The sequence below is a fragment of the Podarcis bocagei genome (assembly GCF_964188305.1).
Source record: "Podarcis bocagei genome assembly, chromosome: 11".
Taxonomy (NCBI): Eukaryota; Metazoa; Chordata; class Lepidosauria; order Squamata; family Lacertidae; genus Podarcis; species Podarcis bocagei.
The window spans coordinates 48913635-48935949 of NC_138136.1; the positions used below are offsets into that span (position 1 = coordinate 48913635).

Below are 22315 nucleotides of genomic sequence, written 5' to 3' on the forward strand. Positions count from 1 at the left end.
AGGAAGCTGTCTTCTGCCAAGTAAAACCATTGGTCCATCCAGTTCATTACTGACAACACTGACTGACGGCAGCTCTCCAGGATTTCAGACCTAGAGTCCCTTGTGCCCTCGGCAAGGAGCTGTATCAGCAACCCACCCATCCCACTCCACTCTGCTGAAAATTTCACTTTACCACAGGGCGAGAAGGATGGGCAGCTTCTCCCATGTTTGATCTTGCTGCAACAGCAGTGGTGTCACACATATATGCGCCATACATTCCATAGTCTGATAGGTGCTTTTTGTGCCCCTGCCCAGGGCCAATTTCGCCAGCCCCTAGGGTCTTTCCCAGTCCTACGTGAAGATGCTAGTGGAGATTGACCATTTGTCTACAAAGCATTTGTGCCACCACTGAGCTATGAACCTTCCCTGTCTGAGCTTCTGAATGCAGATGGGATTGCATATTCCCATTGGGGCTGACAGATGGTGCATCAAAGTCACTCCAGATGATCTAGTTTTGGGTGCCTGATAGGGTGGCAAAGAGCATTATATGGGGTGCAAAAATTTCATCCATGCTACAAAGGACCTTAACAGTGCTAGATGAGCAGGAAGTATTTTGGAGGGGCACCCACTACCCCTTGGAGCAATCCTTGTGTTGTGCAATGGCCATGTGCTGGATCCTGGCACATACAGTGGAACCTTGGTTCCCGAACAGCTTAGATGCTGAACAAATCCACTCCTGAACACCGCAAACCCATAAATAATTGCTTCGGTTTGCAAATGTTTTTTGGAAGTCGAATATCCGGCATGACCTCTGAGGCTTCTGAGTGGCTGCAGGAGCTTCCTGATGCTGTGCCTTGGTTTTTGAACCATTTTGGGAGTCAAATGGACTCCCGGAACGGATTAAGTTCGGAAACCAAGGTTTCACTGTATGTGGTCAAGTGTCATGGACTGGCTGGAGGCAGAGAAGTGGTTGGAGGGCACCAGCTGGGGAACCTCCAAGGGATTAAGGCTACCAGGGGAATGGTGGTGGGACGACCATAAGTGGTCAGGGGGAGAAGAGGGAGCAGACCTGGAGGAGGAGGTGTCAGAAGCTGAAGAGGGAACAGGGTTTAGTGAGCAGGAAGAATCTGTGGCAGAGAGCAGTCCAGACTCAAAGGCAGGAGAGGAGGGGAGCGGAAGACAGAAATGAGGCAGGCTGCTGAAGAATCTAGGGAGCCCCATCTGCTGCTTCCCTTCCCTCTGGTCTCCTAGAACATGCTGAGAAATGAAAAGAGTGGAGCAACAAGAAACAAGACGTTAGAGCCTTGGGCTGCTGGGGAAGGAACTGGGGAGGAGCCATTACTTCTGGTGCCAATGTTACCATCTGTATTTATGTTTGTTTAATTGACTGAAATTATCTGTCCCTCTCCCAAATCAATGTTGAAAGGCCTATGGTCTTTGAATTATTCTGATGTTTCTCATACCAGCATCTTCCATTTAAAAGAATAAACATACCCCACCCCCAAAGATACCATCAACAACAGAAGCAGCTTATCCAAAATGTTGCTAAGAGGAAAAAGTTGTTCTCATTTCCACTGAAGACCACACAGCTTGCTTTCATTATAGGCTAGAGAGAGGTATAAAGAGGTGGGCAAATGGAACTCCGAGCCTCATTCTTTTTCCATTTTCTGGGAGGATTATGTATATCGCATGTCCCGAAGCATTACAGGAAAATATTAAAGGGCTAGAAAGTGGGATGCTATCCAAGATGGAGCCTTTGCATTTAAAATAGGACCTGGGGGACATCTGCACTTATATCTGAGGACAGATATAAACCTTATGTAATCCTTCTCCATCCATGAGGCTCTGCATAAGTCATTTTGCAAAGAGGCATGTAATTGCAACCAGTTACGCCAAAAGGACAGGAAAGGCTTTTCTGTGTGCAGAGCAGTGGTGTAGGGGCAAATTCAGAGGTGCAGGCTCCCTTCATGAGAGTCACATTCACTCCCCCTTCTCAGATTATAATTAGGGGTGCATTACGACTGATTCAATGCAGATCATCATGTGTTGCCTATTTTCTGTGTATGTACATGGGCAAATGATTTGGAGTGCTCTGATATCTTATTTCAGAGTGACTTAAGCTGACCTCAAAGTTCCACTGCGCTTAACAGAACTTGCGCACAGAAAGCACCTTGTCTTTTCAGTGTTCCTGAGAAATAAAGTAAGCAATAAAATACAATTAAAAATCAATACGAACGGTTCATGCGATGGGCATGCCATCTCCCGTCTTCAAACCACAAATCCACAGACATGTCATGGACCACAGTTTATTTAGATAACAAAACAAAAACAAAAAATGCACACTAATTGCATTTACTCCAAAACATCACATCTAGTTTGGTCCTGATAATGGTTAAGATGAAGTCGGGTGGGGTGACTCAGATGGCTAGTTTTTATGGAGTCTGTTTCCACTGGAAAAGAGAAAGCCCTGGCTTGGGTGTTGTCACAATAGTCTGTTTATTTGCAAAGGAATACCTAAATAGCGCAGATATTATGGAAGCTATAAAAACTAGCACAGAAGCAGGTTGTGCAAGCCTCAAAAGCAACAATGGCACCCCGGAATCTTACATTTATTAATTTGTTTTTATCAATTAATTTTCTATACTGTCCTTCATCCAAGGATCCCAGGGTGGTTTACAATATAAACACAGCAGCCTTCGCATTTATTGCGTTGTTGCTTCATGTGAGCCAGTTGTCCTAACACAGGGCTATACAAGGTTGTGACACACTAAGCTGAATGCTGCCCATGGCAGATGGATGAAGCGGCCAGCTTTCTCTCCCCGCTCTACCTTCTCAGTCAGCAAAAACAGTGCATTTCCTAAGCTCTTGAGCAGTCGCTATCCACTGCTGGCGGGGGGCTGGATTCCATTTTGTAGGTTACCATTTGTGGAAGCCTGCCTCAACATAAGTTTTTTATTAATTTGCCATAAAAGCAGGGACGGCATCTCCGTACAGAGAAAGGAACATTTCTCATGCTGCTATCTCTCGGATTCCACAGATCATCTCTAATCGATAATGTCTTTTATTACTCTAGGGTGGGTTCCATAAAATGGGGATTAGACGAGGAATTCTCAGCATTGCAACTGATCGCACTGGACAATCCCTTAAAAAAAAAGATGCCTAGTGCCTAAAATGCCTCACCTGAAGGCAGCCCTCCATGCCATCAAGGCTATAAATCTAACAGCTAAGGAACCCATTTGAATGCCAGGTACTGTATACACATTTAATTAAGCTCGATTACACTAACAATTCACTTCACTGATCAGGCTGTATCCTGGGGCATATACCAGAGGAAACCCTTGCACTAAAGCTTTTTGTTGTGATCCAAATTGAATATTTCTGCAAAAGTCTGTGTGATTCCTTTTTTGGGGGCGGGGTGTTCAGTATTTTGTGGTGCTTGAGAACCAGATGACATGCATTCGACAACTGCTTTTATCATGTAAAATCTTTCTCTTCCCCATTCCTTTGTCTTTCATATCTTCTTTTTTTTGTCTCTTTCCACCCCCAGCCTTTGAGTCTGTACTTCATTGCCCACATTCCCCCTTAGCTGTTTCCAGAGCCACCCCACGCTGCTTATCTCTTTTGTTAGGCAGAAGGCATTAATCAATTAATCGGTGTGATTAATTAGGTAACAACAGATTAAAATGGCTTCCCTTTGTCTCCCTTTGGCAATTCCTTTGGTGCCAACCAATGTTTTTTTCTTTTGCTCTCTTTTTCCCCTATATGCAGAGCAGTGCTTTTTAGGTGCTTCCAGATATCCTGCTTATTGTGCATATTCAGCCTGATTTGTTGGTGGGGAGGTTAGATGGTGTTGTGTCAAAGCAAGCACACTTTCCAAAGCATTTTCCCACTCACTTTCCTTACCGGAAAAAGCCTGATCTTTGGGGAAGGTGGGTTTGCTGCGCAAGATCTCCCAATCAACTTTAATTGAACAACCTGCTTTTGCACCACTCAAAAAAAAGGGGGGGACGCGGGTGGCGCTGTGGGTTAAACCACAGGGCCTAGGACTTGCCAATCAGAAGGTTGATAGTTCGAATACCTGCGACGGGGTGAGCTCCCGTTCCTCGGTCCCAGCTCCTGCCAACCTAGCAGTTCGAAAGCATGTCAAAGTGCAAGTAGATAAATAGGTACCGCTCCGGCGGGAAGGTAAACAGTGTTTCTGTGCGCTGCTCTTGTTCTCCAGAAGCAGCTTAGTCATGCTGGCCACATGACCCGGAAGCTGTACACCAGCTCCCTTGGCCAGTAAAGCGAGATGAGCGCCGCAACCCCAGAGTCGGTCACAACTGGATCTAATGGTCAGGGGTCCCTTTTTACCTTTATCACTCAAAAATAGTGACAATCTGGAAATGCCCTTGGTGTCTGGAATGATTACATGGAAAGCTAATATGCATCATTGCACATAATTTTGTAAGTTGCCAGATTAGACAAAGTAGCAGAGATCTGTGATTGGGTCTCCTGCCTCTTTACATGTTGGTCAGTGACAGCTGTAGAACAAAAATGAGAGGTGGGGGCATCCTAACTCCTTCCCCTTTTATCTTGCCAGTAAAAACCTCCATCATCCTGAAGCAACCAGTTGCCCCAATAGGGAAACTGAACATATTCAGGATGTGTTCACATTATGTTTTACCCAACGGAGCAGAGAGGAAGGAACCTTTTGGGCCCCCCTCAATAAAAACACATGGTTAATGGAGGTTCTTCCCCCCCCCCAACAAAAGTCCCATGGGTGGGAGGAGGTGATCAGGAAAATTACAGGAGAAAGGGGTAAGCATTCCTCCCCCAGAGCCATGTTCCCGGCCTGAATTATAACCCCTGCTCTTGCTATTGGTCAACACTTAAGGAAACAGGAACTCTGGGTACCAATCTCTGTTGGATTGTCTACTTTGGCTCTAGAATGAAATACAACTAGCCAAAGCATAAAAGAAAACATTGTACTTTTTGTTGGGCTTCCAGGACAGGGCTCTATATCCCTGGCACTATAGCCATACCCCCACTTCCTGCACACAAATATCGCTGGCCACAGGATTGTTCAGTGTTCATTAGGGACAGGGTTTCCTCCATTGAACACCCACAAGCAGTTCATTGCTGAGCCACCAGTTGGGCCTAAGCTGAGGACTCACACCTCCCCATGTAACCTACCAACCCCTCAAGCTCCTTCCCAGCACCTTTTCACCACTGAGCTTTGGCTCAACCAGAGCTCTAGCCCCACAACTGAACTTCTAACAACCACATCTCCCCAACACCTTCCCTTCCTCCTCAGTTGTAAGAAACTCATGCATATTCAATTGTCAACAGCTGCCTCTCTTCTCAGCTGTTCCTTATCCAACTGTCTCCCACCCATTCTCCACCAGGAAGCCCTGCTGACTGGGGTCCTGCTCCTGCAGCCACACAGGAAGGAATTCCAGGGGACAGTGAGGTGGTTCTTCCCACTTTTCCACGCATAACGTAGTGCACAAGGCGTTTTGTTATATTACATTTACAGTTAAACAGTTTGCTGCCATGACCATTTATCTCTAGGCAAACCTGACCTTTTTGTTAGGCACTGGAATTCATTAATAGCCCCTTCCCCCTAGAAAGCAACAACCCTTAAAAAAAAATCCTTATCCAAGCAGTCATGCAGAATCACACATGGTGATTAGCTTGTGGGCTGCAAATGATTTATTAGATCTAATAAGGTGAGCCACATGTAGATGCTTGTAGGGCAAAAGGGAGGCTGGATTGCATAGATCTTACACAAGCAATGAGATTCAGGTCAGCATTGCAACGCTGGTGAATTATGGCATTATCAGATTGGAATTGTGTTGTGTAATGCAAAAAATGCAAAATGGGTTTCTCATAGATTTAAAAGGCATTATTAACGCATCTATAGAAGCTGTCTTAAAAGCTCCTGCTGTATTGATGGTTCAAAATCCTTTCTTTGCCTCTGTGTGTTTGTGTGTGTAGTAAAAATAGTACTCCTTATCTCTCTCGCCCTGACCTAGCCACTGTGATCCATGCGACGGTCACCTCCAGACTGGATTATTGTAACTCGCTCTATGTGGGGCTGCCCTTGAGACTGACCCAGAAACTCCAGCGGGTGCAGAATGCCGCGGCGAGACTCCTTACGGGGTCTTCGCTGCGAGATCATATCCATCCGGTGCTGTACCAGCTGCACTGGCTCCCGGTGGAGTACAGGATCAGGTTTAAGGTGCTGGTTTTAACCTTTAAAGCCCTATACGGCCTAGGACCCTCGTACCTACGGGACCGCCTCTCCTGGTATGTCCCACAGAGAAATTTACGGTCTGCAAATAAAAACACCCTAAAGATCCCAGGCCTCAGAGAGGTTAGGCTGGCCTCAACTAGAGCCAGGGCCTTTTCGGCCGCGGCTCCAATCTGGTGGAACGCTCTGTCACAAGAGACTAGGGCCCTGCAGGACCTGACATCCTTCCGCAGGGCCTGCAAGACAGAGCTGTTCCACCAGGCCTTTTGTCAGGGCGCAGCCTGACCCCCTCCTCTGGCAATCTGCACAAAATTTTGCTTGATGGTTGCCATTAATTTGATTTTAATTTGATTTAATTAATTTTATAATGAATGTTTTAGAATGTTGAACTATTTTGATTGTTGTTAGCCGCCCTGAGCCCAGCTTCGGCTGGGGAGGGCGGGATATAAATAAAATTTATTATTATTATTATTATTACTGACAGGTTTTTAGAAAGTTTTCTTTGGGTTTCTGGAAAAGCAGTTTTAAAATCTCTCTCTTCACTTGGTAAAAAAGAAACCCCAGTTCCCCTGAGGAGTTAAAGTGAACAATCGATCAGGAAAATCCTATCCCAACTGCATCAGTCATCATCTATAGGCAAAATATTAGAAGCTGCAAGAGGATTATGTCCCGCTTGGGTTTCTCCTTGCCCTGGTCCATTAGGGCAAATGGGGTGCTTCCTCATCAACCTCAGTCTGCCTTCAAGCAGCCCCCAGCTGCCCACCTGCCTGTCAACCAATCCAGGGAGTGGCATTGCCTGTCATTCTCCTCCTCAGTCTCAGTGTTACCTGTATAGGCATCAAGAGGGAGGAGGATGGTGACAAAAATAGAATTAGTTGGCTCCACCTGTGATTGGCTGTGGATCTACCTACTATTTGGCCTTTGCCCTACCAGTCTCATGACTGTCCTAATTGTGCTTGGAGCCATTACTTACCCCTAAGAAATCCATTCACAATTCCAGTGTATTAAAAGCCTACATTTCATTTTAAGTTACAGATAGGTAGCCGTGTTGGTCTGCTGTAGTCAAAACAAAATAAAAAAAATCCTTCCAGTAGCACCTTAGAGACCAACTAAGTTTGTTATTGGTATGAGCTTTCGTGTGCATGCACACTTCTTCAGATACACAGAATTTTTAATTTTGTTTCACTTTAAGGTTAGCAGAAAGGAAAGTGCCAGGGGTAGAGAGACAGCAGCAAAGTGGAAAGGGATTAGCACCTCTTACGTGTCCCCCTTTGCTTCTAAAAGTCACCCACCCCCTGCTTTATGCATGATTGGGGGGCAGTTCTAGATTTCAATGCCACATTCTGGTTTGGACCTGGAGTTTCTGTTCCAACATTTTATGAGTACCCAGGCACCTTCTTCCAGTGTGGTGTAGTGGTTAAGAACGGTGGACTCGTAATCTGGGGAACCGGGTTCGCGTCTCTGCTCCTCCACATGCAGCTGCTGGGTGACCTTGGGCCAGTCACCCTTTTCTGAAGTCTCTCAGCTCCACTCACCTCACAGAGTGTTTGTTGTGGGGGAGGAAGGGAAAGGAGACTGGTAGTCGCTTTGAGACTCTTTCGGGTAGTGATAAAGTGGGATATCAAATACAAACTCTTCTTCTCTTCTTCTTCCTTCTTCATATTGGACCTAGCTGTGATGACTTTCACGTTTTGTCGCTAACTTTGGGAGTGTTTGTCTTGGCTTTTAAAGCAGCTAGTTTTTCATTTCCTGGCAGGGCCTTGATTGTCCCAAGCTTACTTCCTTGAATCAAGCAGTATAGTCCACTGGATGGAACTGGATTTGGAGCTGAGAGCTTCACACGCAAGGTGCCCCTCTCTCTGCGGCTCAACGTGTGATTTCTGACAAGTCTTTCTGAACTTACCGTAATTATTTCATCTCTAAAATGGGAACAATATTGGTGTGTGTGTGTGTGTGTTTATATACAGCTTAATTGCCAAGGTGGCTTCTAAGTGGTTCACAAGTATGAAACTAAATTCTCTCTCTCAACATGTAATTAAAATACACAATAAAACAATGTCAATTAAAAATAATAAATAAACATCAAGTAAAATGGACAGCAAGACAAGTCCATTAAAACAGCACATAAGTAAAACAGTCAAAACTGCAATTAAAACGGGAGGTTCAAGTCAGGAGATCAGGGAATCCTTGTGCACCTACTACACACAATCTTTTAAACATTATTGTGAAACCTGGCTTTTATAATTCCTATTTTACATACAGTGGTACCTTGGTTCTCAAACACCTTGGTACTCAAACGCCTTGGTTCCCCAATGCCAAAAACCCAGAAGTAAGTGTTCTGGTTTTCAAATGTTTTTCGGAAGCCAAACATCTGATGCGGTTGTCGGCTATTATTTCCAGGGCGCCTGCACCAATCAGAAGCTGCGCCTTGGTTTTCGAACATTTCAGAAGTCAAACGGATTTCCAGAACAGATTAAGTTTGGCGCTTTTGTTTTTGCTATTTATTTTGCTTTTTTGTTTTTGAGGCTTTTTTTGGTTAATTTGTTTTTGTTACTGTGTGGAACCCAGTTCAGCTACTGATTGATTGGTTTATTGTGTGACTGCGGAAATGGATAAAGTCCCTCATCCAAAGAATGACTATCATCAGTGCAGGTAAGAAAAAAAAAATTAATTTTTATCATCTGCAATACTGTCTTATTTATTTTATAGTACAGTACATTAAATGTTGCTTTCATTTTATGGATCAGTGGTCTCGTTAGGTAGTAAAATTCATGTTAAGTTGCTGTTTTAGGGGTTGTTTTTACAAGTCTGTAATGGATTAATCCATTTTGCATTATTTTCTATGGGAAAGCGTGCCTTGGTTTTCGAACGCTTTGGTTTTGGAATGGATTAAGTTTGAGAACCAAAGTACCACTGTATAGGGTAACTGAGGCCAAAGGCACTTTGCTATAATAGGATAGATAACTAATGTAACTTTTTTTGGCACATCACTTACTTTGCTTCAGATAGATTTCTAGTCTACTTGGGGCCTCAAAAACCCAGGTGTTTTCCTCTGTTAGTGCACTAGTCCAAACTAGCCACAATAATGTGAAATCCTCATAAGGGAGGTGGGGAGGCTCAGCTGCTGCTGTTGTGAAAATAGCCATGTTGCAAGGGAAAGCTGTATGTGCTTTAAAAATATATATTCCAGGATGCTCTAACATTAAAGAGAAGAAACCTCTTACGAAAGGCAGCACACATGATTTCCCAGGTATCCTGTAGCATAACTCAAGGGCAGCTAATGTAAGATAGTATGTGTCAGCCCAGAGTTGCACTGCCAGATCCTCTGCAATGTTTTTTTTAGCATGGATATGAGAGCTGTATCTTGGGGTCCCCTGAATTGTTGGAAAGGATTCTGGTGCATCCTTTAGAACGCACAGTGTTGCACACCAGCAAGTTGAGAGGAGTTCCTCTATACAATCACAAGAAGTGTCCTGTGGGTGCCTAGATTGCATCCTGCCTCCATTTCCCTTGGCCACCTTGAACCACAGGGTGAACTGCTGCCCTTACAAAAACAAATCACACCTCCAGCAATTGCTTGGAATGCTTGTGCGGTCAAGCTGGCCTTGCGCACATCCTGTTAACTGACCCACAAAGCTCCCTGGAATGTTTCCAAGTTTCTTAAGGGAACAGACATATTGTGGGTAACGTTATCAGATTGATTTTGTCCCAAATGAAACAGAAATGAAAAGCAAGGGACGTTGCCGGCATCTCCACTGAGTTGTGAGAGCAGGGGAGGGGAGGGAGAGATTTCAGCAACCAGCAGTGTCAGCCTAATTGTGTTTAGGCGATTCTCTGGCCACACTGAAAGTCCTGACCTGCTGGTGAAACAGGAAGCCTGCATTCCATAAGGTCCAGAGAAACAACCAAAAGGTTTGTGCACCAGGCCAAACATCTAATCTGATGTATTCTGAGTCCCAGAGCACAGTGTTTAAAGGCAATTACGAGATATGTCCAAAAATGAGCCCAAATAATTATTAGATGTGCAAGAGCTGCAAGAACATGGACATACCCAGCAACTGTTCTGGTTTAAGCGGGACATCCCAGATCACAGAAGCCAATTCTGGCTTCTGGAAGGTCCCGTTTAAGACTGGCACCCTGGTGTGAGTCAGTGTGCCTTCTGGGATTGCTTGGCGGCCGTCAAAGGGTTGTGCCAAAGTGGCTTCGCTCTGTTGTGACCTTTTCATGATCACCTTCTGGGAAGGGGCTTTGGCAATCATCAAAGGGTTGTGCCAAAGTGCCTTGGGGAGGCTGTGCTGACCACCACGGGAGGCCGTGGTGGAGGCAGGAGAAGATGCAAGGGGAAAGCAAGCAAGCAAGCGGGCAAGCGGCGGGGATGGTGCTGGGTGTGTGTGTCCCGATTTCCTCTTCTGAAATGTGGCGGGTTATGGATTGAAAGTGGCATTTAAGCACCTCTTTACCTGGCCCAATGCTAATGCCAGTGCTGCACAGCTTGTCATCTACAGAGGTGAACATGAATCCCTCTACTGATCCAGGTAGGTTATTGCAAGCGTTGTCGCTTTACTCCTAACAAGCACAACGAAAGCAGAGCAACCTCCCTCACCACAGCATATTTGTGGTATAAAAGGTGACCGGATTTCAGCAGCAATTTACAGAATAGGTGCTGGTAGGAAATGTCTGCCCCTGAACTTTAACAGGGGCAAGCAGCATTGAAAGCTGAATCACGTGTAATCTCCCTATGCAATTGTGAGCATATATCACTATAAATGCACAATAAGGATGGAGAAACAGCACTGAAGTAGACATCTGCAATACAGAGGGAAGACCCATCCAGTCTAAAAGGCAAAAAAGGTTCTCTTGCTTCAAGATCTGGGACTTTTGCAGGCATGCCGCTTTAAGGTCGCCAGCTGGCTCCACCACAAGAGAGGAAATGGGAAGAGTGTCTGCAAGAAACTTGCAGAGAAGCAGACTGCGTAGTTTTACACTGGTATGCAGTGGTCAGAACGTCTGTCAAATCCATTTGATTTGGAAAACACAAACAGCAAAGACATTCCAAGGGAACTGTTGGAAGCAATGGGTTCATCAGTGTATCATTAAATGTGAGTTCACACACAGCCAGGGCACCATTCTTTGCAGTCAGTTCATGGCAGACACTATCGCTGTCACCCAAGTACAATCAAACTGGGATTCCATTGGAGATTTTCAGCCCCTTTGAAAATGGGTTACTATCCTGAAAAAGCTGACAGACTTATCCAATGCATTCTTTTTCACTGGAAAGTGGTTGAGCTTTCTCTGATGCCATGCTGAGAGGGATTCTGTATCCTCATGATGTTTTCCTCCCTGCAATATTTTAAACTTTTCATGCTGCAAATAAGTCCTGCGGAATCACATGATAATCTTTCTGCCAAGACTACAAGCTGCATGATGCAGTGTGACTGCGACGGGTACAATGCACATGCAGCCATGACTTGAAGTAAAGGTAAAGGTACCCCTGACCATTAGGTCCAATTGTGACCGACTCTGGGGTTGCGGCGCTCATCTCGCTTTATTGGCTGAGGGAGCGGGCGTACAGCTTCCGGGTCATGTGGCCAGCATGACTAAGCCGCTTCTGGCAAACCAGAGCAGTGCACGGAAACGCCGTTTAGCTTCCCGCCAGAGTGGTACCTATTTATCTACTTGCACTTTGACGTGCTTTCGAACTGCTAGGTTGGCAGGAGCTGGGACCGAACAATGGGAGCTCACCCCCTCGCGGGGATTCGAACTGCCGACCTTCTGATTGGCAAGTCCTAGGCTCTGTGGTTTAACCCACAGCGCCACCCGCGTCCCTCATGACTTGAAGTTATAAGTCATTAATATTGACAGATTGGCAGCACAAGTGGCAATGGCTGCCATTTCCCCATGAAAATCTGCATAGAAAAAAATTATTTGAATTAGATTCCTCTGCACACAGATGTCACACATCCCTGGTGGGCAAGAGGGAGGGCAAGAATCTCTCCCTCAAGCCCCTTCTCTCTCCCCTGCTCCCTGTATCTCTTATCTTATCTTCATCAATCTCCCTCTCTCCGTCAATATATAGACAGTGGAACTTCCCAAGGGAAGGACAGCACTAGAATTTGCTGATGCAGGATATACTGGGGCTGACAGATGTGGAGGAATCCCTGAAGCATCAATCAGCATTGCCCAGAAACCACAGTCCAAAGCTGGAGGATGCTTGTATAAGGAACATCACTCTGGAGCAGAGTAGCAATTAACTCTCAAGCCAATAGTAGAGCAGCCACACATTATCTCTCCCTAGAGATTAGAGATGGCTTCTCACTTCACAGTATACATTCACATGGTCTAGGCCAAAGCCAGCCATCATTCCAGGCTAGAGAACGAGCATGTGTTTCTAAAGAAAACAAACAAGAAAGGGTGGTAACCTCCGCAGTTATTGCACGATTCCCTCTGGTCAGAGGCTCGGCTAAACATTTACATTTTAGCCATAGGAAGAACCGCACTTGATTTCCTTGTGGATAAAATACACATCCTAATTACACACTTCCTTGGGAGAAGGAGCCATTCAAATCAACTGAACGTGCTTCCTGGCTGGGAAGCCTTATATGGGAAGCTGCCTGATCCTGGCTCAGACCATTAATCTATTTAGCTCAGTAGTGTCTACACAAATTGGCAGCGGCTCTCCAGGGTTTTGGGCAGGCATCTCCCAGCCCTCCCTGGAGATGCCAGGGACTGAACCTGGAACATGATGCATGCAAAGCAGATCACCAGCAGGTACCCCTGCTGGTATGCTCTGGCTGGGTGCAGGAGTTATATGCAAATCATATGGGGGGGCTAGTTCTTTTGTTGACTCTAGTGGGAGTTTTCCAACTGATGCCGCATTTTTTGCAGGAGTGAGAAACATACCTTTATCAGAAGTGGGACTTGCCCTCAATAAAGCATTGGGTTCTGACTAAGGTCTGCTTCCCCGCCTGCCACCCTTCCCTTATGCTGGTTGGGTTTTGCTAGCATACACGTTATGTCTGCAGCACCCTCCTGCCAGCCGAAGAGTATTGCTGAATCAGTTTTTCCTGCAAGTCTAGCACTGTACACCATCAATCCATGGGAAGTTGGAGCAATCCTATCCTCAAGTCTGTATCTGTCAGGGGCTGGCTGGCCGATGAGAAGTGGTGGGAGGTTTCAGCTGGATAACCCCCTAGGGAAACCTCAGAAGAGGAAGGTTCAGAGCCAGGGGAGTGGTGGTGGGACACAGGTCAGAGGATGTAGGGGTGGGTGGGACAGAATGGTAGCATGCTGAACAAGCAACAGGCTTGAGTGAGAGAGAGGAAGAAGGGGCAGAAAGCACTGCAGACCTAGGACAGCTGAGGAGGGGGGGGGCTCAATCTGCAACAGGAGCCTGCCAGTCCTACTGTATTCAGCCCCCATGCTTCCTTATCTCGAAGGGCATGGAAAGATTTGCATTCAGCAGAGCAGAGAGCACAGAGAGCCCCTCCCCAATGGCTGGGGAGGAACCTTAGGGGGAAGTGGGAGGGACAGTTCTGGTAACTGCTTTCCTGGGGCCGGTCTTGCCATAGGTTTATCTGCTTGTATTCTGTTTCCTTGAATAAAGAATTAGCTTTATTGCTTGTATCTGAGTCTCCATGTTGACCTACAGCTGACAATATCCCATGTAATGACAGGATAGAAACTTCTGTTCATACATCCCTGTTCCTTTCTTCCAGGGCTTGTTCTGAATGAACTAGATTTTAGGTCTCATTCAGGTGTGACATCGGATGTGAGGACTGCAGAAAAGTGACGGCCTTATTGGTCAGTCATTGAACCCAAACTCTGCTTTAGCCCTTGTGAAACTGGATGCTGATCTACACACTCCCCTTATACATAAGGGCCTAACTGCCATGCTGTTTACTGCTGCCTGTTTAGAGATTGTTTCTCATTGGAAAGACTCCAAAGATCCATCTCTGATGGGATGGGATGTGAAAATTTGGGATCTGGCTCTTCCTGAGCATTTGATGCAACACAGAAAGGGTGTCAGAGGCCAAACTAAACACGATCATTTTGACAAGGTATGGTTCCCATATATCAGCTATGTAAACAGAAGTGATGTTAATGTCAGACCTCCAGCCACTCATGCTTATTTATGGTGAGGTTTTGTCACGGATAGTTGAAGTCTTGGCAAAGTATTCAATGACTTAGTTATTTGACAGTCTCCCAGCTCCACTTTTTCCCCCTTGTATGCGACCAATGTATACATGTAACACCCTACAGGTTTTCTTAGTGTTTATTAATGTCATTTTACTATAAAACCAATAAAACTTTGTAAAAAGGTAAATAAAGCAGCCTCAAATTTCTGATACCATTTTTGTGATACAACGTGGGAAGCCAGGACTCAAGTATCAAGTCCATGGTGAGATCTGTGAGCAACAGGTGACCTCAGTGCAATGTACTGTTGCCCCCTCCAATCAGAACTTACTAAACACATTTTTGAAAGTCTTCGTTGTGTGGATGCCGCCAGATTGTCAGTATTTTGCATGTGGGATTCAAGTGCATACCAGAGGTTTAGGCTTGCACAATTAAAGTGGACCAAAGAACTCTGTCATCCCAGCACAACAAATCCACTGCCCCCCCCCCAAAAAGACCTTTAGTGGTTCAGAAAGTTCTGGGGAAATGCACTACAAATTGTGGGATGAGCAAATGGTTAAAGAGAAGCCTGGTAAACCCTCTGCAAGCAAATCTCCGGAAGATTTAGAGGAATGCTTGTTGTGCTATAACCATCCCATAAACAAAGAGCACATGCTCAGTAAAGACTGGACAGAGTATTAACAACCTTGTAAGCTTTGTGCAAGAAAATCAGGATGAATGATGCACGGGTCAACAGGCCATCCAAAGGCGCGCAGGGATACTTTCTTTTCAGGGAATCTAACAGCTCGTGCAAAGAGGGAGAGTTGGTCCAAACATGTGACCTTCTGGTAATTTTATACCACATATCAGGACTTTTGACAATCAATCCAGTCAATCCTACTTCTAATTTTTGGAACTAATGTAGCCAACGTTTCGAATTACTGCAAGAATATATTCACTTTGATCTGCAAGGTTGCATAGCAGAGAAGGAAGCACTAAAGAGAACCATTATGCAAACAAAAGCCAATGTCTCGGTCCTATGTGAGGAACAAGAGACTTGCAATGTCTGAAATCAATAAAGTCCTAAATCGAGCTAATCAAGTAATTGTTTCAGAGAAGGAAACTGGTGGATTGGTTTGGATAGTTTAAAGCAGTTCATTTCCCTTGTGGTAAATCACAACATAGTGAAAAGGATCATGTAGCAAATTACTGCACTGGAAACAGAGGTTACAGTAATTAATGCATACCATTGTAACTCTTGATTAAAGAGGTCCTTTTACAACAAGCCGTGTCTGCACAACTTGTCTGGCTCATACCAAGGACAGCAGTATAATAAAAAAACAAAACAAAACAGTATTTCTGTTAATGCTAACATGCAGAAATGTGTTTCCAAAAAGGTTTCCTTTGCCAAGCAGGGAAGGGAGTGGGTGGGATGTATTTCACTGAACAGAAATTATTCTCTCCCAGGCCCAGCCAACAAGATTTTGGATCACTTCCAGATGGAATCTGGACTTTGAAGCAACAATATCCCTGTTGAGAGCACATTGTATATCATAAGGTATTTAGCCAAAAGGGCATGGAAATGTAATTCATAGCCTCAAGTGCACTCAAGTTCAAAGAAGGTGGTTTTGTGGGTTCTTCTCCCCCCCCCATTTGTTTTCCATTAATGTAACCAACACGTTTTCAAGAATGAGATATAATAACAGCATGAATACAGGCACTGATTGAGGTCCTAGATTTTAGGAGATATAGTGTAGGAGCCTCTAAAAAACAGCAACATCTGTGACCCTGTTCATACTCTAGACAAAATGGGCACCATCAACATGTGGAGGAGCAGCAAGATCACACCTGTCTGTTCTGATCCTAACCCTGCCTTGCTTCCGTGCATTGGAAACAACGTACAAACGACGCATGTGCATGTAGTGCTCAAAATATTTTAGTTCATGTATTGTTTCATAAAGTGCAGATTTGATAGGTTCAGCTATAAATACAAATCAAATTGAATGTCTCCTCCATCCCTAGGCTAGATGGGAAATATAATATAATGCAACTTCCTACATGTTTCCAGTGATGCCAACCAAAAGTACAGGTTTTAATGTTTAAAGCCCTCCAGAAGGATCACCTCCTCCCATGTATATTTTCCCAGACCTCATAGTCATAATTGGAGGCCCCTGTTTGAACGTCCATGACTAGATTCAGAGGGTGGCTGCTTGCAAGAGAATCTAGTCTGTGATCTGTCCTGCAGAACACCCTCCCAAGAGAAGCTCTCCTTTTCAGTGAAGACTTCTAAAGGGTATTTAATAACTTTTTAGAGGCTTTTAAGGCGTTGACAGTTCTGAATTTTTGCAAGTTTTAACTCTGCTTGTTGTGCTGTGAGTAGTACTGGTTAATTTTAAGCTCTTCTGCTATTTGGTTTTATGCCGCATTTGTATTTTTGTCATTTTGGGTTCCTTATGTCAATTTCTGAAGAGAGAACTTTGATTATGGGGTTAGAAATACGTAAAGGGCCTTTAATCCCAGCCAATGTACTCAACAATTGTTTTCATGAGAAAGGAGGTACAGAGAGGAACTGAGAGGAGCCAGTCCAGTGATGGCCATTAGCCAACAGCAGCAGGATTTGACACATGTATTTCCGGCTGCAAAAGGAACCGCAAGAGCAAACTGGTGCTCCGCACGAATATTCCCAGGCTGAAAACTTCCCTTCAGGATCTGGAGCTGCCTGTGTAAAAGGGAAAAGGGAAGCCTCTGGTTTCCCATCTGCGCCCTGGACAGATGATCAAAGCCTGGCACTGGTGTTGACAATCTGGTGATGAGGCTTTGGATGAAGCTTTCCACTGTGGGCGAACAAACAGAAATGCCAGCCCCCTCCTGTGGTATTTTGCTGTGCCAGTGCAGAACTCCCATAAGGGAAGGGAAAGCCTTAGGAGGAGAAGGGTGTGTGTGTTGGGGCTTGGTGCAACTCCTGCAGGCAACTCCTTTGTGCGTCGCAGTGCTGCCACCACTTCGTGTGGTGTTTGCGACCACTCAAGTAGTGCTCCAGAAGTTGCTGGACTCCAGTTCCCATCACTCCTGACTGCTAGCCCCATGCTGTCTGGGGCTGAAGGGACATGGAGTCCAACAATTCCTGGAGTGCTGCAGGTTTCCCCATTTTTGGACTAAAGATTCAGGTAGGAGTTGTGTAAAGCAAAGGCCTTTTTATGAAGCAAGCAAAAAAGAGAGAGAGGAAGAACTCTAGATGCTAAACATGTAGTTTATTATAAACCCAGTGTCTTTTCGCAGCAGTATTCAAGAGTTATGCAGTATTCCTTCAGCATGAGAACTGTTGCTAAAAACATGCTCCTGAAGAAAGAATTTTCCAAAATTCATTGGGCTTATAATAAACTGCACCTGGAGTTCTTTCTCTTCCATGGTGCCACACCAGTTTTGTGGCTATTTTTCTACCCTTAGTAAACAAGCCTTCTCCAAACTCCTCATTCTCTGTCTCCCTCCTGTCTTGGTGCTGTCTGCATGGCCAAGGACTCAGCTAGACTGGTAAAGAAAAAGTGAATTATATGCATTGTATATGCCATATAATAAGGGACGCGGGTGGCGTTGTGGGTTAAACCACAGAGCCTAGGACTCACCGATCAGAAGGTCAGTGGTTCAAATCCCCGCGACGGGGTGAGCTCCCATTCCTCGGTCCCTGCTCCTGCCAACCTGGCAGTTCTAAAGCACCTCAAAGTGCAAGTAGATAAATAGTTACCACTCCAGTGGGAAGGTAAACAGCGTTTCCGTGTGCTGCTCTGGTTTGCCAGAAGCAGCTTAGTCATGCTGGCCACATGACCCGGAAGCTGTACGCCAGCTCCCTCAGCCAGGAAAGCGAGATGAGCGTCATAACCCCAGAGTCGGCCACGACTGGACCTAATGGTCGGGGGTCCCCTTATCTTTATATGCCATATAACATTGTGCCACCAGATGGCGATGTGGAGTCCCGTTTTTCTGTACCTGTTTTCCCTGTTTAAAATTACAATGCTTTAAACTGAAACGTCTCTTTGGTGTGTCTAGATCCAGCCCAAGTCACCGAGTTTTTCTCCCTGCCTGCTACTTCCACAACTGTCCTGTCTAGTTCCACATACACAGAGGGAAAGCAAGTCACCAGGGAAAGAACTGCCCACCTGCGTTGTTGTACCTATTATATTAATTTGTGGGTAGCTTTCCACATGAGTCTCGAGCCAATTCAAAACAACTAAAAATAGCTTTAAAAACAATACCAAACCCACCCACTCCAGCAAGTAAGATATACAGAATAAATACTTAAGCTGGAAAAGCTGGTAGGATTAAAAAAAAAGTCTCAAATTGTTTCCAGAAAGGACAAATCTCAACAGGGATGCTGTTCTCCAGAATGGGGGTGGCAGCAGAACTGCTGACAGAAACCCTATACTAAGAAGGAAACTCTGTGGAATCTGTGCCCCCCTCCGATGTTATTGGACTAAGCCCACCAGCCCTAGGCCAGTGGTCGAGGTATCACCTGAGTTGTGCTCCAGCCACACATGGAGGATCACAGTTTCCCCATCCTTTAGAACCTCTTCATGGCTTCCTGACACTGAGGGACTCCACAAAGGACCATCCTTCACAGGGGCTGGCCCTATATGTAGGTGGCACACACTTCTCCTTTCCACCTGAGAACGCAGGTGAGTTGAGCAGGGTAGGGTGGTGTTCACAAAGCCAATACAGCTCTGGAGGGCTCTCGTGAATAAGCCAAGCCTCATAATACAGGCCTTGACAGGCAGCAAGCGAGCTTGTCAGCTCCTTTGTCTCGCTCCGCAAATGGTCACCGCTTTGTTCTTTCACCCCTCTGCACTGATGCAGGATGTACGCTGGGGACAGGCCAAACGTCTTCCTCTGAGCTACTTCTAGGATGCAATTTTGCCATTTCAGATCTCGCCTTAATCTTGTTTGCACTCCTCTTAGATACCATTCCACTGGATTATCTCCATGGTGATTCTTTAACCATCTGGTGCTCCTTTTGTCATTTGCCGTGGATTATTTTAGGGTTTGAAGAAGCATTTCTAAATGAGAAGTGTGAGGGTGTGTGTGCTTAAAATAGACCCCACTCTCAGATTGTCTCTTACATTTCGCTACTCCTCTTTCCTCTTACTCTAGGAGAAACAATGTCAAAACAAATTAAAAAATGCCACAAATAAAAAGGTAACCGGCATTTCGAGCAAACCATTTGCCGTCCTTTCCAGTTCCTTTTTTCCCCTAGCACACCCTCCACAGGCTTTTCATAATGAAGCAAGCCTCATGTTGCCATCTTTTAAACTCGCCCTGCTCCTGTGCCTTTCAGAGCAGTCTGACACACAGAAATTGAAGTGATGCCAGGGTTTTTTTTCCAGCTGGAACTCAATTCTGGCACCTCTCAGTTGGGCACCATTGCCATGATAAGAGAACAAGAGAGGTATTTGTGGTGAGTTCCGGCACCTCGGTTTCTAGAAAACTAGCACTGAGCGACCCTATTCTTGGCATGAAGACATGATGCATTTCTGCTGTTAAATCTGTCAGGCTGCTGTTAAAAGGCACAGGAGCATGCCCAGTAAAAAAGGTGGTAAGACTGCTTATCAAAGACTGCCAATAATGTGTACTCTATCCCACATATAGGATATAGGTGGCGCTGTAGGTTAAACCACAGAGCCTAGGACTTGCCAATCAGGTCGACGGTTCGAATCCCCGCGACAGGGTGAGCTTCCGTTGCTCGGTCCCTGCTCCTGCCAACCTAGCAGTTCAAAAGCACGCCAAAGTGCAAGTAGATAAATAGGTACCACTCTGGTGGGAAGGTAAACGGCGTGTCCGTGCGCTGCTCTGGTTTGCCAGAAGCGGCTTAGTCATGCTGGCCACATGACCCGGAAGCTGTACGCCGGCTCCCTCGGCCAATAAAGCGAGATGAGCACTGCAACCCCAGAGTCGGTCACGACTGGACCTAATGGTCAGGGGTCCCTTTACCTTTACCTTTACCTATCCCACATACAGATAGGTAGCTGTGTTGGTCTGCCATAGTCAAAATAAAAAAATTCCTTCCTACTGGAAGGAATTTTTTTATTTTGACTATCCCACATATTCCTTTTGTCCAAGGCATAAGTTTCACTCATCCTTCTCTCTAGGGGTGAACTGGCACTGTCGTCCATATGAAAGCCAAGAATTTTGTCGCTCAGCTCCATCCAGCCTGCCTCTATAACGTTTTATTTTCCCACATGCAAGCACCTCCTGGTATAGAAAAAATATATGAAATGCCTCCCTCTGGCTTCTTATTTGGATTCTGGCGGCAACTGAGGCTGGGCAGGGCACCATAATTAAAAACCTCAGTCTCCCCTGCCCCACCCCTTCCCCCATGCCAGTACTCTCCTGGAAAAGACAGCAGGGCTGGATCTAGGCACATCAAAGAAGCATTTCAGTCTAAAGAGTTGCAAATTTAAACAAGGAAAACAGGTAGAGAAAATCGGGAGTCCACGTCGCCATCTATTGGCACAATGTCATATCGCACATACAACACATACAAATTGTTTTTTCTTTACCAGTCTAGCTGAGTCCCAGTTTACATCCAAGTATTAATGGCTACTTTAGGAAGTAATTTACATTGATTGCAATGGAGATTACTCCAAACAAACAAGCCTAGGTTCTCAATGTTAATTACTAGAGCAGACTACAGATCGAGCACATATTTCTCCTGTGGTTAGGGATGGGGAAGAAATTTGATTAAGTTCATACTTAAAGGTGAATATTCTAAATTCACAGTTTCTGAAACAATGCAGAAACTGCATTTGAAATTTGCACTTCTCTGAATTTTGCAATGTAGTTTACCAGCAGAGTAATGTGTACAAAAACACACAGAGTGAGGCAAAAGGTGCATATATCAGTGAATATAACACAAATATGCATTATATTAGGGAAATGTGTTTTGGCAAAGGGTGTATATTAGGCAACACTGCATACAAAATGAGCTTTTAAAGAGAAACACTAATTTCGAAACCTAATTTTGGGGGTTTGGGGTGGGACCACAAATTGCTGCAGAAATGTAGAGAACCGAATAAAGAGAAACAGAAAGAACTGAAATTGACATATCTATCCATCCCCACCTCTGGCGGTCTCATTTATATTTGGTAAGGGCAGTATCCAAGCAAATTAAAACATTTTTAAGGGTGCAGTCCCATGCACACCTATGAGACAGTTCTCTCAAATTCAGAGGGATCTATACCTGAGCACAGGATGCATGGGATCAGGCTACAGGTTCAGCTGATTTCAGGGGAAGAAAGGTAAGCACATATTTTATTTTCCCATTGAAATCCATTGGGTCATCACCCTTAACAAACTATGGGATTGTTTAGGGGAAGCCATGAGTGTTAAAGTGGTATAGCGTTTTTTAAATGTGTGGTGTGGATGTGATCTCTATACTGAGTAGAGCCAGAACGAAATGCATTCGGGTAATGATGTTTTTCTTTTGAAGAACTAGTGCACCTTTTGCTAAAATGTAAAAGCACACAGAAAACTACAGCCACAGAGTTGCTATCACCACCTTGTCTGCCCCCCCCCTTTTGCCACATCTGCCGGTATAAAAACTTATGAAAATCCAGGAGATGGGATTTTGCATCTCCAAGAGTGTGACTATACATGCTGCCCTGATGCAAAACCAAGAACTCAGCTTGTTAGGTCTATGTGTCAGAGGTAAAGGACAGAAGATGTAAACCCACCATCCCATTCCAAGGACTGGCATTGCATCTGGGGACAGGGCTTTAAAAAGTGGAGTAAATTTTGGAAAACTACACTATAGGGATTATAGCAATCAGGAACAATAGAGAATGCAAGCTCCAATGGTGATTACAGCTACATCACATTGCAATTTATACTGTGCATTTACTGAGCAATTATCCATGATTCTAATCCAAGAGACAATTACATGTCCCAGCATGGAGCTTGGTTAGAAATGTATCTAATACAGTCTAATACAGTGGTACCTTG

The 22315-nt window shown here is 45.0% G+C and overlaps 1 long non-coding RNA gene across 1 annotated transcript in view; it reads left to right on the forward strand.

Moving 5' to 3' along the window:
• LOC308597408 overlaps positions 1-22315 on the forward strand; it is a 34469-nt gene that overhangs the window by 9753 nt on the left and 2401 nt on the right. The window contains exon 2 of the long non-coding RNA XR_014012949.1: positions 3053-3226. This is a non-coding gene — a long non-coding RNA (uncharacterized lncRNA). The remainder of the gene's footprint in view (positions 1-3052; positions 3227-22315) is intronic.